The sequence below is a fragment of the Dipodomys spectabilis genome, unplaced genomic scaffold (assembly GCF_019054845.1).
Source record: "Dipodomys spectabilis isolate Male_0828 unplaced genomic scaffold, ASM1905484v1 ptg000783l, whole genome shotgun sequence".
Lineage (NCBI taxonomy): Eukaryota > Metazoa > Chordata > Mammalia > Rodentia > Heteromyidae > Dipodomys > Dipodomys spectabilis.
Genome location: NW_024871460.1, coordinates 13,770,737 through 13,782,613, shown reverse-complemented (window position 1 = coordinate 13,782,613; position 11,877 = coordinate 13,770,737).

Here is an 11,877-nt window from a genome sequence, read left to right as displayed (position 1 = left end):
TGTATCAGTTACAGTGTTCGGTATTCTCTTCCTCACAGCTGTAATCCAACAGCTTCTGGATCTATAGATTAAATGAATATCCAGGGCAGTCTCTCTCCTCTCCTCTCCCACCCTCCCTCCTCCTCTCTCTCCTCTTTCTCCCAATATTATGCCTCTGCTTTCTGAAGATATCCAGAAATCCACCTGACTAATATCTTTCCTAGCTTTTTAACTATTCTTACTTTACAATCTTTTGTGAATGAAGTTTGTGTGTGTCTCTGGGTGCTAAATTGTGCTTAAGTTGTGTTTATGTATGTCTTTCCTTTGTGGAAGAATCAAACTTAATTCACTTACCTTAGTTTGATGTCAATTTACTTGTCAATCATGCCTTCATTAATTCAATAAACCCCTATAGTATAATTAAACAGTACTCTATTACACCTTAGAGATGAAAAGCAGCATACTATTATGGTTCTGAATATGGCTTTTATAGTCAGAAATTTGGCCTTCTGCATATACTTACCCATTTATTTGATCTTATATTGTATTTTCTAATCTTTATACACTGTAGTTTCCCCATCATGCAAATAAAAACTAAGTCATAGAGTTCTTATAAGGATTAAATTAGAAAAAGGTATTGCATAGGGGCTGGGTTATAGCAAATATCTAACACAAGTAAACCTTTATGAATAGTAAGTGACTCGTGAAAATTACTTTCCTTCTTTTTTTTTTTTTTTTTGAGTCATGGGACTTGAACTCTGGGTCTGGGCGCTGTCCCTCAGCTCTTCAGCTCAAGGCTAGCACTCTACCGCTTGAGCCACAGCGCCACATCTGGTTTTCTGGTGGTTTATTAGGAATAAGAGTCTCATGGACTTTCTTGCTTGGGCTGGCTTTGAACAGTGATCCTCAGATCTCAGCATCCTGAGTAGTTAGGATTCGAAGCATGAGCCACCGATGCTGGGCTTCCTTTTTTAATTAACTAATTATTATTATTTTTTTGTTATTGTAAAGGTGATATACAGAGTAGTTACAGTTACATGTCAGGTAATATGCACATGTGGTTTTGAATAGTATCACCTCTTCCCTCCTTTTATACCAAATTTTCCTTGTAGACCCCACCCCAAAAATTGTATGGTTCTTTTTTTTTTTTTTTTTGGTCTGTCATGGGGCCTGGGCACTGTCCCTCGGTTCTTCAGCTCAAGGCTAGTGCTCCACTACTTGAGTCATAGTGCCACTTCCGGCTTTTTCTGATAGTCCCATATCTAGAGTTTTTGTTCACAGAGGCCACAGGCAAAAAATATGCAACCTTCTTCCTGTTCTATCTACCCAAAGTATCTGCAGGTAATTACTCCTGGCACTGAGTTTTATTCTCTACTTAGATACTTATATAAGGACATTTATAATGTCAACCAGACTATCCAAGATTTAGACAATTGCTTTTTGAAATACATTTCAAGGATTTATTGTCATATATATATATATATATATATATATATATATATATATATATACACACATTACTCTCTTCCAAAAAAATTAGTCAACCAGGATTCTTTGCCATCCAATAACTACATGAAACAGGCTTAGCCACAGGATGTGGAGCATTCTCTCAAAGGCTTTGGAAGGAATCTTAAAGATTCATTCTCCACCCAGTATATTTCTTCCTATGCTTCTGAAATGATCATGATTGAATCCAGTAAGTCTAGGAAATAATATCTGGCATTTCAGTTTTCATGCTGTTATCACCAAAGACCCCAAACTGACAAAACAGGCATCATCTTCAATAAAGTGTTGAGGGAGGAGAGCCTCTTAAAACATAAATAAAATGAATAGGGCACAGGCCAGAATCTATCATCTCTCCAATCTCACTCAACTGAATTTTCAGAGTCAAAGCACAGAAGCACATAATAGACACTGACATGATGTTTACAGCCTCCTCCATGTTGGATCCCCTCCATTCTGGAAGAAAATGTACTTAATTATTTAATATATGTTCCTAAGCTGAGGATAAAACAGCTGATGCTCATGAGTAGGCAAAAAATCTATTTGAAGCCTACTTATCATTATGTAATCTCAGGATTTATTGTAGCCTCCTCCTCATTTTCTCTGACTTCTTAATCTGCTCTCTTTTAAATGAATTTCCATGAGTAGATAGGAAGTTTAATCCTGGTGATGACAGTTTTAATGACCAAGAACTTCCAAAGCTAAACTCAGGAATTTGATTCTCTAGCATCATATTCTTATATATACTTCCTTCCCCATGATACTCTCTTACCTCATAGCTTTTCCATTGATATATTTATCATCTGTTGTAACAATTTCTATGGTATCATTTCATGTAAACCTGCTTCCTCAACTAGATGAAATCACCTAGTAGCTTCTGGCTTTGTCTTGCTTACTTTTATATTCCATTGTAGGAAAATACATAGACTATAACATTCAGCCAATACAATTTACTGAGCATATGCATATATACATACATACATATATACATGCATATGTATATATACATATATATAGGTGTATATGTATATACATATATACTCATAAGAATAAATGTCCCACAAATTTGTTTCTTTTACTTTTCCGGCATCGTCAATCCTGTATTTCCTCACTGTACTAGGCAGCTTTGTGGCACTACAAAAATGCCAAGATAATTAACTTACAAGAAAAACTGTACTTAAATCATTTCAGCAGTTCTAGTGCAAGATTAGATAGAGATATGCTTTGGGCCTAGTGGAAGTGTATACCAGAAGAAATTCTGGCCTCAAGGTGAAGAAGCAAACCCAAAGATTAGGGTATATGGCTTGGTGGTAGAGCACCTGCTTAAGTATATAAAAGGCCCTGGATTCAATCCAAGCAACAAACACAGACACAGACACAGACACAGACACAGACACACACACACACACACACACACACACACACACACACAAACACAGAGACTAGGGCACACAATCCCTTTCAGAAGTATGGTCCTCCCACCAGGCCTCAAATATCCCAGATATTAAGGTTCCATTCCCCCCAAATAGTACCATCCTGGCACCAATCCTTTTACCCACAGAACTTTGAATGACAGTCAATATACAAACTATAGAACTCATTTTCATATAATTCATAATTTTCACAGAACAGACATATTGCTGAATATCAACTAAACTCCTTTTTACCCACTGAAACCAACCCTTCATTCCAACACAACACTTTCCACTTGTTATGCTTCAAATCAGTACAGATAAAATAGTTGTTGTGAGTTAGTCATTGTGGAACATAAACCTGACACTGTTAAAGGAGAAGAGCTTCATTTCAGGGAATTCCAAAAAAATGTTAATAACTTCCAAAGCATTAGTATTTCTTGGGAACTTGCTATGCAAATAAATATCTAAGAATGATATCATTTTCATAGTGTTATGTGTTTTTAATAAAGTAAAATTCAAATATAGTATACAGTCATATTGGAGATTTTATAAGGAATACAAAAGAAACAACTGGCCATTGACAGTTGATATTAACATGTATAGATTAGATCATTTGGGGTGACCAGAAGGTTGTCTGACAGTGTTTATATTTTGTGAAAGAATGTCTATACTTACTGTGTTCTGAGAAATAAGTAAATATGTACCACTTAGGAATCAAAGCAGCTATGTAAAGAACCTTTCTAGTAAAAGGACTAATTTTTAACCAACATCTTTTTTTCAATTAACAATATTTACATCTGAATTAATAGCCTTCTCTATGAGAAATTATAATGATATCAGAATCATCCATCAGGCAGGTATAGGTCTGCTGTTTGACAGAATAATCAGAATTAACCATTATTTATAAGCATTAATAATTCTTTCACCTATGAAGATTATAGGTATCTGATGATTTAATTATTCTTTCATGCATACAATCTGATACCGAAGTGTTTAGGAAAAGAATAGAAGAGTTATTGAAAAGGTGGTTGGGGTAAATAGTGGTAAGGCATGAAATCTGATTCCTATTTGTCCTTTTCACTTTAGTCTAAGAATAAGGATGTTCAGAAACTCCATTTCTATCCACACAGAGAGAACAAGAAAGTATTTTATGGGGTATTCAATTTCTCTTTTGCCTTCACAACATAGCCAAATAGGAGTACATGCTAAAGTGACCACATAGCAAAGCGACTGTAAGCCAAGAAGAAGAAAAGCTAGTTTAACAATGACATCTATGACTTTACAGGTCTTTTAGATTTTCAACAGACATGACATTTTCTTTTTTTTTTCTTTTTTTTAGTCGGTCCTGGGGCTTGAACTCTGGGCTTAGGCACTGTCCCTGCACTCTTCAGCTCAAGGCGAGTGCTCTACCACTTGAGCCACAGCGCCACTTCTGGTTTTCTAGTGGTTTATTGGAGACAAGAGTCTCATGGACTTTCCTGCCCCGGCTGGTTTTGAACCGTGATCCTCAGATCTCAGCCTCCTGAGTAGCTAGGATTACAGGCGTGAGCCATTGGTGCCCAGCTAGACGTGATATTTCTATAGCCATTTTTAAACCAAAGAAATAACAAAATAAATTAAAAACATCAGAAGCCCTTCAACACTTAAGGATGAATAAAAACACCATCCCTTTCCCAGGATGATAAAGGGAAGGATTCAAAAGAAGAGAATAGAAATAAAAGTTACTTGTTTTTCCTCATTAGTCGTAGACAGAATATACCTAAAAGTCTAGAAATATACATATTGGATGGTATGTAAGAGGGTACAAATAAATTCACTGAAGTATAATAGACTCTATGAAAAGATCAAATAGTATAATCTTTTGGAAAGACTGGGTAATAGCTTAGTCCAACAAAAACAGCATTGGGAAATGGGTACATGTAAGAAGAGTGGAGCCAAAGGGAAAGGGGTAGACTAATCAAGAGAGGAAGTGGGGGAGAATATAGTCAAGAACTCCTTGTATATACCACAAAACATTAAAAAAAAATAAGGGAAGAGGTGGGTTGAAGCGGGGTGAGATTGTCAAAGGATTATCTCTGATCGGATGCACTGTATTCTCAAATTGCTTTTGTACAACTACTTAAAGGTGATAGACAAACACCTTTGAAAAGAAGAGAGAAAAAAAAGAACTACATAAAGATGATAGAAAAACACCTTTAAAAAGAAGAGAGAAAAAAGAGAATAAAGTTTTAGCTATCGCAGATCAGTAACAGAATAAAGATGTATTTAAAAAATTAATTCCTGGATTCCATCTACATTTCTACCTATTTGGAAATAGCAGTCATTTTAAGATGAGGAGAATTTCAGACCCTTTCTGTGCGGATGATAAAGTTGTTTAAAAATGAAAAATCATGAGGCCACCATATTTTATTGGATGCTGTTCTAAGAGACAGAGCCTTTTTGTATTCTGTTTGCTCTTTAGTCGGCTGGTGGAGGTAACACAGGGAGCATGAACTTGAACTACTACTCAAAGAAGAAAGTTCTCCACTGTCCAGCTCATCTCACTCCATTTTATCCCTACTTACAATTTACTGACCACTAGTAACACTTGGATCTAGTCTTTATATATATTATTTTCCACTTTCCCAGGTATCTTTAAGAGTAAAATTAGTCCTACTTTGCCAGAGATAAACCCCTCTTCACGTTCTCTGCCTACCCATAAGAATTCAATGAAGCTGAGTTCATTAAAAGTCTAAACAACCTGCTTCATGATGCTTTTTGGTTCTAATGTTTCTAAGCTTTCCAGCCTCTTCCTGTTTGATTTTTGTCACATCTAATCAATGTGGGTATCATTTCTGGGAATACAGATTTGACACATTCGCTGGTCCTTGGCTTGCTAGTGTTTGACCTTAAATATAAAAATTGAAAATTGGGTACACATGCCTGCTGTTCTTACTTGAATGAACTGGACATTCAACTTCACATTTGAACTAGTGCTCAGGGTTTAACTAATTCTGAAAAGAGACCTTCAGGTCTGGCACATCTGCCTTTCTAAGGTACTTCTTTTTCATGTGTCAAACAATACTACAATTATTAGTCAAGCATCTAAAAATTCCTTCTTTCTAAAGGGCTTTAAGAGGTAGTGGTGGACTTGTCACCCACAGTCAGCAGAACTTAGCTAAAAACTTAGCACTTTATTTACTTTTTCATTTAGCCAATAGAATTACTTTTTTATTTTATTTTAGAAGACCAGGGCATGAAAGAGGAAGTAGATTAAAAGAGATGTTAAGAGAGATTAAGAGAGATGATTAATTGGCAATAAAAAAGTTTGAAAACATCCAATTTCCTTTCACATTGAGGTTTGGTTTTTAATTATATATGGTATATATAAAAATATATTTATATTCCTGACCTAGTTCAGGGTTAAGAGTCATCTGGACAAACCTATTAATACAATATACATAGAAAGACATATTAATACAGATGTTAAGATATTAATATAGAATTAGATATGAATATCTATAATTATATAGATGTATTGATTCAGCTATATATTCTATAATCTATATATATCTATATCTATATATCAATATATAATAGAATGAACTTGAAAGTTCCTGAGCCTTACCAAAATCTATTTATAGGCAACTTCAGTACTCTACTATTGTTTGGTATAGTCTACTACAAAATGACATTCATAGAAAACTGAATGAGTAATATTTCTTCTTTGTATGTCATTTCTTCATAGAAAGTCTCATATCAAAACAGAAAATACCTTATTGAAACTGTTATTTCAGTAACCTTTATCAATATTACAAAAGCCCACGATTTGTTGCATACTTAATTTACTAGAGAAAGAGCTTTTAACAAAATGAACTTCTATGCTTCTACCCTAAATTATGATCTGTGACGTACAATAATTAGAAAGTTGGGAGGGCTCATTTAAAAGGTTCCCAGCATTCTGGCCCAAAGTCTTTCTGAGGGAGATTTTCTCTGTAAAAATAGAAAAGTTTGTGGGAACCAGCCTATTTGTTCCTTGTCAGAGTATTAGGAAAAGCAGAAAATATACTGAAGATTATTTTCAGTAAGATCAACACAATCTAACTACCATTGCAAGTACTTGTATTTACTGTCTTTCTCTAATATTTAAAAGTCACCACCAGGGTTTGGGAATGTGGCTTAGTGGTAGAGTGCTTGCCTCTCATGCATAAAGCCCTGGGTTCGATTCCTCAGTACCACATACACAGAAAAAGCTGGAAATGATGCTGTGGTCAAGTGGTAGAGTGCTAGCCTTGAGCAAAAGAAACTCAAGGACAGTGCCCAGGTCCAGAGTTCAAGCAGAGGACTGGGAAAAAAAAGAAAAAATAAATAAAAATAAAATAAAACAAAAGTCACCACCAGATGATCTTGTCCAGAATGTCATCAAGTAGATAATATTTGAAAGTATTCAGTAAAAGTAGCAATGAAGAATACCTTTATCATTGGATTATTAATTAGTGGGTTAACATTTTGGTTTTGTAGAATCATTAAAATGTTCAGTACAGAGGGAATGAAGGCTTATCTTTTGGTTGCAGTAACAAAATGTCAGTATAAACCTTCAAACATTTCAAACAAAAATTATATAAGTGGCATAAGAATTTTGTGAATGACTTAACAGATTGAAAGTAATTTTCCAAATAAGAGAGATTTTTGCAAAATTCCCAGTGAGCTCCATTCATGGGAATATGGGAAGAGCTTCTATAATGGAATTTGTACAGTAGATCCCATTTCTTCTCCTGGAGGCCTGACACCTGAAGTATTGGAGTTTCTTTCATCCACACACAACAATATAAACAGTTTAGGCTCTTAACAGAGAGATCAGTAAACAGAGTAGAGATTCAGTAAGTTTGTCAGAAGTTTTGACAAAAATCAAACATTTGAGAGGTATAGAAGCAGAATAAACATCAGTTATAATTCAAGTGTGACAAACTACACTTTTGTGATTTGTCACCATCTCAACTCATATCAAACCTTAGTTCCTCAAGGAAGTCTTAGTGCAAGAGCCCTTATGACTAGATTAATGCCATCTAGTGGGAATGAAGTTGAAGAATAGAGCAGAGAGTGGTTACTACTGATTGAGGGTGGGTAGAGTGGGGGAGATACATAAATCTTATCCATAACTATAAATATATATAAAGATATATCTTTATCTTTATATATATTTATATGTACTTTTATATATACACTTATATATACATACATGTATAAAGATATATATATATATATAAATATATAAATCAATAGGTGTACTATTCAACATGGTGATTAGAGTTAGTAACCATACACTGACACCTTGTAGACTAGAAAAATTCTGAGTTAAAGTGATCTTGCCTCAGAAACAACATGTAGATAGATAATTATTGCATATGCTTTAGTCACTCCCTAGTATGTGTATACTTTAAAACATCACTTTGTATGCAATACTTTAAATTTTATTTACCAATTTAAAAGTATTGGTGTGAGTTCTATCTTGTTTGAAGTTTTCCCTTCAGCTTTCCCACACAAAGAATTATTTATTGTTAATCCATATACTCATCCTTAGGTGAATTTCCAATTTCCCTAGCAGCATCTTCTCTTAACTTGGTATTGCAGTGTCCTATAAATATATTTTATGGTATTTCATCACAGCAAGTCACAGTTTTTAAATGCTATTTCAAGGTCAAATTTTTCATTACATTTCCTTTTTTTCCTTCATTAGATTTTTATGTGTAGGTACTTCTTGTCAGAAATGTGTTTACATGCTAAATAGCTCCTGGACTGACTTTGTGAATAGTTTATAATAGGAGATTCATGAGGATGATATTTAATCTGTGAGCTAAAACTTCATTGAATATCACAGAAATAAAAAATTAAATCAATGTCATTTAATACAGTTAGAAATAAATAATAATTATTCTGCTATCTAGTTTTCTTATTATAATAGATTGAAATCAATAGTACTTCTCAACATCATTATAAGTATGTTATTAAATTAGACCATCTTTGCTTGTTGAAGTTCTTTTTTTTTTTTTTTTTTTTTGGGTCCGGTTGTGGGCCTGAACTCTGGGCCTGGGCGCTGTCCCTCAGCTCTTCAGCTTAAGGCTAGCGCTCTACCACTTGAGCCACAGCGCCACTTCTGGCTTTTTTCCTTTTTGCTTATGTGGTGCTGAGGAATCGAACCCAGGGCCTCATGCATGCAAGGCAAGCGCTCTACCACTGAGCCACCTTCCCAGCCCCCCATCTTTGCTTGTTAAACTGATATTTTTTTCCATGTATATTATGACACAAATTATAACTTCATAAAAGCCCCAGAAGAAGAGGGGAAACTGATGAAGTATAGTTCAGCACAAATAATGCCATCTAGCTTCCAGCTAAATTATTCATGACAGCTATTTATATGGTGTAATTCCTGTACTTACCTGACAATATGCTGACAAGTTCATCCTACTAAATTTTACTCAGTTGCCTTATTCAAGACTCAGAAGTAAAAGAACAATGAGATCTCTTTTCTTCATATTTAGATTATATTTTTATTCTTTCAAAAAATTAAGTTATTAAGTTGATAGGAAGTTGGTTCATCTTTGAGGCTCTTTTAAAGATAACTGTAATTAGAAGACAAACTGGGTCGTCCAACCTGCTTTATGATTTCATGAATCACTGACTTATGGGACTGCCTTAGCTCTTGACAGTCAACTTCCTCCTTCATAGTGAAGCATTATCTCTATAGTGTAGAACCAGTCTCACTGCGATTCACAGAAAAGTTCCCCTATCTCCCCTTGGAAACTCATTCCATTCACTACCTGGATATGGGAATAGTCTTCTTAATGAATAACTAAATGATTTATCTTGATGCTTTAATCCCCTTATATTGGTTCAAGAGGTCAAGTGAAAATAAAATTAATTCTTGATTTTCATTTTCCTTATCTATTGAACTTTTTTTTACAATCATAGATAATTGGGTGAGCTCAAATCCTGCACCCATCACTCACCACCTGTGTGACTTGAGGCTTTATTTCTTAATTTTACAACAACATTTTTGTTCATAGGAAACAATAGTGCCTACTTCAAAGTGCTCTTATGAACACTGACTAAAGTTTGAGTTAATATCTGTAATTCCTTGAATTATAATCCTAGCATAATTTAAGAGTTACAACAAATGTGTTGAAAAAAAATTTTTTTTTTGGGTCTGGTCGTGGGGCCTGAACTCTGGGCCTGGGCGCTGTCCCTCAGCTCTTCAGCTCAAGACTAGCACTCTACCACTTGAGCCACAGTGCCACTTTCGGCTTTTTTCTTTTTGCTTAGGTGTTGAGGAATCGAACCCAGGGCCTCAGGCATGCAAGGCAAGCACTCTACCACTGAGCCACCTTCCCAGACCTGTGTTGAAAATTTTTAAATTCATTTGGAGCACAAAAAAGAAAAACATATAAAAATACAACAAAGAAAAATCTAACGATGCTCTAGTGGAAGCAAATATCAGTATCATCAATTTCTTCACTTAATGTTAGTTCATGATATTTCTTCATTTCCTTAAAAACCTTTGACATTTAGTGATTTTTGCACCAATCCATTTTGTAAGCCTGAAAATCTCAATATAGCTGAGTTATGAAGTTATTTTTGGTTCACTTTTAAAAGTACTCTTTTAAAAGGTTAATGCAGTAATAAATATATTTTCAAACTATCATTAGTATCTTTTTTTTGTTTTGTTTTGTGTTTTGGTCAGTTGTGGGGCTTGAACTCTGGGACTGGGCACTGTCCCTGAGCTCTTCAGCTCAAAGAGAGCACTCTACCACTTGAGCCACAGTGCTTCTTCTGGATTCTGGTGGTTAATTGGAGATAAGAGTCTCATGAACTTTCCAGCCTAGGCTGGCTTTGAAACACAATCCTCAGATCTCAGCTAGGATTCCAGGCATAAGCCACCGGCACCTCGCCAATCATATCATATCTTTAAATATTGCTAGTCTAAATTTTTTGAAGAGCATTTGAGAGAATGGAGATAAACAGACAGACAGATAGATTATGTATACATATACATGTATATATGTATATATATATACATATACACACACATATATATATGAATGATTGACTTACGTTCCAGAAAGAAATGACTCAAGTTCCTATGAGGAAATGTATGATAGTATGTCTCACAGAAACATTCAATGTTGCTTTTAAAAAGGGAAAAAATGATCCTAGTTTGATAGAAAAGTGATATTAATTTAACATTTTAATTCAGATTATTGATTCCTCATTCTTGTGAATGTTTCTATATATTTACAGTCATAAATTAGTTAATATTTTGTATCAAGTCATGTCTTAGCCTTTGGCTGATGAAGTTGAATTTATAGTTTTTTTTATGTTGTTCTTTGAGTCTCATGTTGTAACTTGACTCCAAGGATAAGAGGTTACATGAGCATGGAGATCAGACTGACAAGAATGTGGCATAGTGGAAGAATTCATCATGACATTACTCATGCAAGTCAGGAACAATTATGTGACCAGTATGGGTTAGCTATGACTTTAGGTAGTGTGAAGGTAAGAGTGGGTCTTTGTTCTCTCATAGTTTAAAGTCCAGTTGGGGAAAAAATAGAATGAGTTCATGTAACAATTAGTGATTAATATAAATCAGCCAATAGAAGAGAACTGTGAAATATACCCAGTAGGTAAGAGAGTTATTTAAAGGAAAATGATCTCCCTTTTCTTTAAATTGAGTAATCACCAATAATGGGTACAACTGGCAGAAATAAGGGGAGGGTTCAGGTGAAAGGAACTACAGAAGTTCATAATAGCCTACAATTTTTGTAAGACCTGATTAGAAAGCCTCAGCTAATCTATTTAACAACTCACCTTAAGAGTATTAACTCATCAGGATGTCTGGGTTTAAATTCCAAATCTTTTAATGAATTTTGTAATCTTGGGCAACCAAATAATTTTACAGGAAGCCTAACTTGGCTTATTCATCAGGATTTATAAATGTATTCACCGG